The sequence below is a fragment of the Melospiza melodia genome, chromosome 4, assembly GCF_035770615.1.
Source record: "Melospiza melodia melodia isolate bMelMel2 chromosome 4, bMelMel2.pri, whole genome shotgun sequence".
NCBI classification, from domain to species: Eukaryota; Metazoa; Chordata; class Aves; order Passeriformes; family Passerellidae; genus Melospiza; species Melospiza melodia.
The window spans coordinates 3,128,499-3,131,897 of NC_086197.1; the positions used below are offsets into that span (position 1 = coordinate 3,128,499).

General features: G+C 43.9%; 1 non-coding gene across 1 annotated transcript; it reads right to left on the reverse strand.

Annotated features, from left to right (window-relative positions):
• Positions 1-3,284: 3,284 nt before the first annotated feature.
• LOC134418131 (U5 spliceosomal RNA) lies at positions 3,285-3,399 on the reverse strand. Its single transcript, XR_010027718.1, has one exon. It is a non-coding gene; the product is annotated as a U5 spliceosomal RNA (small nuclear RNA).

Below are 3,399 nucleotides of genomic sequence, written 5' to 3' on the forward strand. Positions count from 1 at the left end.
ACCCCCATGGTGTGTATGCAAATGGGAAAAATCCAGAGAGGCAAAAACCCCCATGGTGTGTGTGCAAATGGGACAAATCCAGAGAGGCAAAAAACCCCTTGGTGTGCGTGCAAATGGGACAAATCCAGAGAGGCAAAAACCCCCACGATGTGTGTGCAAATGGGACAAATCCAGGGAGACAAAACCTCTCAAAAACCACCCATTGTGTGTGCGCAAATGGGACAAATCCAGAGAGGTAAAAACCCCCATGGCGTGTGTGCAAATGGGACAAATGCAGAGTGACCTTCCTTAGCTGAGGATGGGAGCAGTTTTATTCTGTGAGATCTGACATCATGAGCCATGTCCTTTTCCTAAAGCTCATCTCATTCCACCCTGCCATGGGTAGGGACACCTTCAACCATCCCCTTCCAGGGATCCAGGAACAGCCACAGCTTCTCTGGGCAGCCTGTGCCAGGGCCTCACCTCCCTAACAGGGGAGCATTTCTTCCTGACATCTCATCTAAACCTACTTTATTTCAGTTTAAAGCCGTTAATTCTTTGTTTTAAGATCCAGAGCACAGCTGTCCAGGCTGGACCCAGGATGTGGCTGCAGCAGAGCAGGGGAGAAGCAGCAGCAAGCAGGGACTCTGCTCTGTGCAAAAGAGCCTGTGATATCCATCACTTGCCATGTGCTGCTTGACTAACCTGAACATGCATTTAAAGACATCAGGTTTGCTCCCAGGAGATTTCTCCTTCCTCCAAAGGGCTGTTTCTCATGCATTCAGCATCCAAGCATCTTGAGGAAAGGGCTCTCTGTTCCTGCAGGCTCAGGAAGGCAGGGACAGCTGGTAGCTGTTTCCTCCCAGCCCTCTTCCTTTCCCATCCTGTGAAATTTCACACCAGCTGTGGTCACCTGTTTGATTCCTCTTTGAGTGCCTGCCTTCCTCCACAAATTAATTTTGATTATTGTCTTGCCCAGCAGGGAGGGAACTCTTATTGGTGTGAGCCTGCAGCACTCACTCTCTTTATACTTTTCTCTTTTTCCCCTGCACTGAGGCTAATTTTGTGGTTCTCTGCCTTGCCCAAAAACAACCCTCAGACCCAGTTCTGAAGTGTCATCTCCATTACATCACAGCTGCCTGCAGACAGGGCTTGTGGCTCACAATCCACTCGGTTACTTGTGATTAAAACTGATTGCAAACCCCATCCTGGCTGCTGAGCCTGGGAACTGGGAATGTCTTCATCATTTCTGACAGCAGACCTTGAGGCCTTGGATGAGCCTGGCAGGACAAGATCTTCACAGGCTGCTGGGAGTGGGAGAAGAATATGGATCTGCGAGAAAAACATGGGCATTCTGTGAGAAAGACAGGGCTGAAGATACCAGACTTTTTTTAGGGAAAAAATAAAATACAGGAGGGCCCAGGTTAGAATCCCCCAAGCTGAAATTTGGGAAATGAAGGGGCGAAAATAAAGCTCAGCTCTTTGGACTGCCAGGACCATCCCTAGGAATAGGTGATGGAGGAAATGGTGCAGCAGAGAAAAGCAGATCCCTGCCCAAGCCTTCACTCAGTTTGGGGCATCAGAAACTCATGGAATCAGTGTGGATGTTCCTGGAAAAACAAAAAACAACTGTTGTGCTTCTTCCCAACAGCAGCAACAGCACATCCCAGTCTCAGGACCCTCCTGCACTTCTGCCTCTGCTGCTGCTCCATCCTGTTCCCTTTGTACAGCTGCAGCCAGTCATCCCCTGCTGGGTCAGAGCAGGGCTGCAAAATTAAATTTTGCAGAGTGATGGACCCTTAAATGTGCTCAGAGGGCTTGGATCTTGCTCCAGACTGAGCTGCACCACCTTTCTGCTGACCTGAATTTTGACTTGATTTCAGAGATTTATATACCTGGAATTAACTATGGACTTTACATTTAGTATATAATAAATATATTTTTAAAAATAATAAATAAAATATTGTAAAATATCATAAATATTACATATCTTTATATCATAACCCACTTGTTTTTTCCCACCTGGAATTAGCTATGGACTTGACATTTAGTATATAATAAATGTATTTTTAATCAATTAATACAATATTGTAAAATATTATAAATATTACATATATTTATATCATAACCCATTTGTTTTTCCTCACCTGGAATTATGGGCTTTACATTTATTATATAATAAATGTAATGTTTTAAATTAATAAATAAAATCTTGTGAAATATCATAAATGCTACATATCTTTATATCATAACCCACTTGTTTTTCCCCACCTGGAATTAACTATGAACTTTACATTTATTATACAATAAATGTAATGTTTTAAAATAATAAATAAAATCTTGTGAAATATCATAAATGCTACATATCTTTATACAATAACTCACTTGTTTTTCCCACATGCTCTTGTTTGGGATCCAGTGCTTTGCATTGAACCACAGCCTGATTTCCAGAGTTTGTTCTGAGGTAACAGAAAATCCACCAGATTGCTCAGGACCTTTTCCCAGCATGTTAAATCCTCTCCCTAACTCACCTCAGTCTTTACCTCGTCCAGCCTGATCTGAGCAATGTTTTCTCTCATTTCCTCCGAAACTCCCCTGCAGAATCAGCCAAACATCACCACAAGGAGGTGCCTCTCCAGTGTCACCCCCAGGAACTGAATGGGGTAATTCTGACACATTTCCCACTCAGAGCTTGCCCTCCAGACTTCTGGGTCACTTTTGCTGCTCTCTCCAAGCCCTGGATGCTCCCTCGCAGGCACAGACATCAGAGCAGGGTGTCCCCCCTTCTGCCATGCCCAGGTGAGAAATGACTCTCCTCATCTGGCTCACCACGTCCCATTCTGCATCCAGGGGCTGAGTCAGCCCTGCTCAGGGATCTCAGGCCTTGCTCTGAGGTTTTTTCTCAAATCATTCAGCTGGAGTTGCTGCCCTCCAGCACAGATTCTCCCCCTCGTGCCCATGCTCCAAGAGATATTTTTTTTTAAATTAAAACAAACCTTTGTACAGAGTGTGTGCCCAGTAAGACTGCCTCAGCAATTCTTTTCTTCTAGATCAAAACTTGCTTTCATTTTTATTCCTTCTTCAGATCCTACATTCAAAAATCTTTCTGCTAAGCATAATTATCTGTGAGACCTTCTTGTCAAACTTTCATCTTTCCCAACAGTGGAGGATCCTGAACCCAAATAACTCATTCCCTCAGTTTGAATAGGCTGGATTACTACCAAATACATTCTAACCGCCTCTCTGAAACAGTTTCTATTAGAAAGTTCATTATAACAACTCTTTTTTTAAACCAACAAAAGCGCAGCTCTGACAAAGCAGAGCCACCAAAAATTCCCAGTCACTCCTGGCTGTTCCTCTCCACGGAAATCTTTAGTAAAAGGCGAAAGATTTATGCGCTCTGAAGAGAAACCAGAAGAT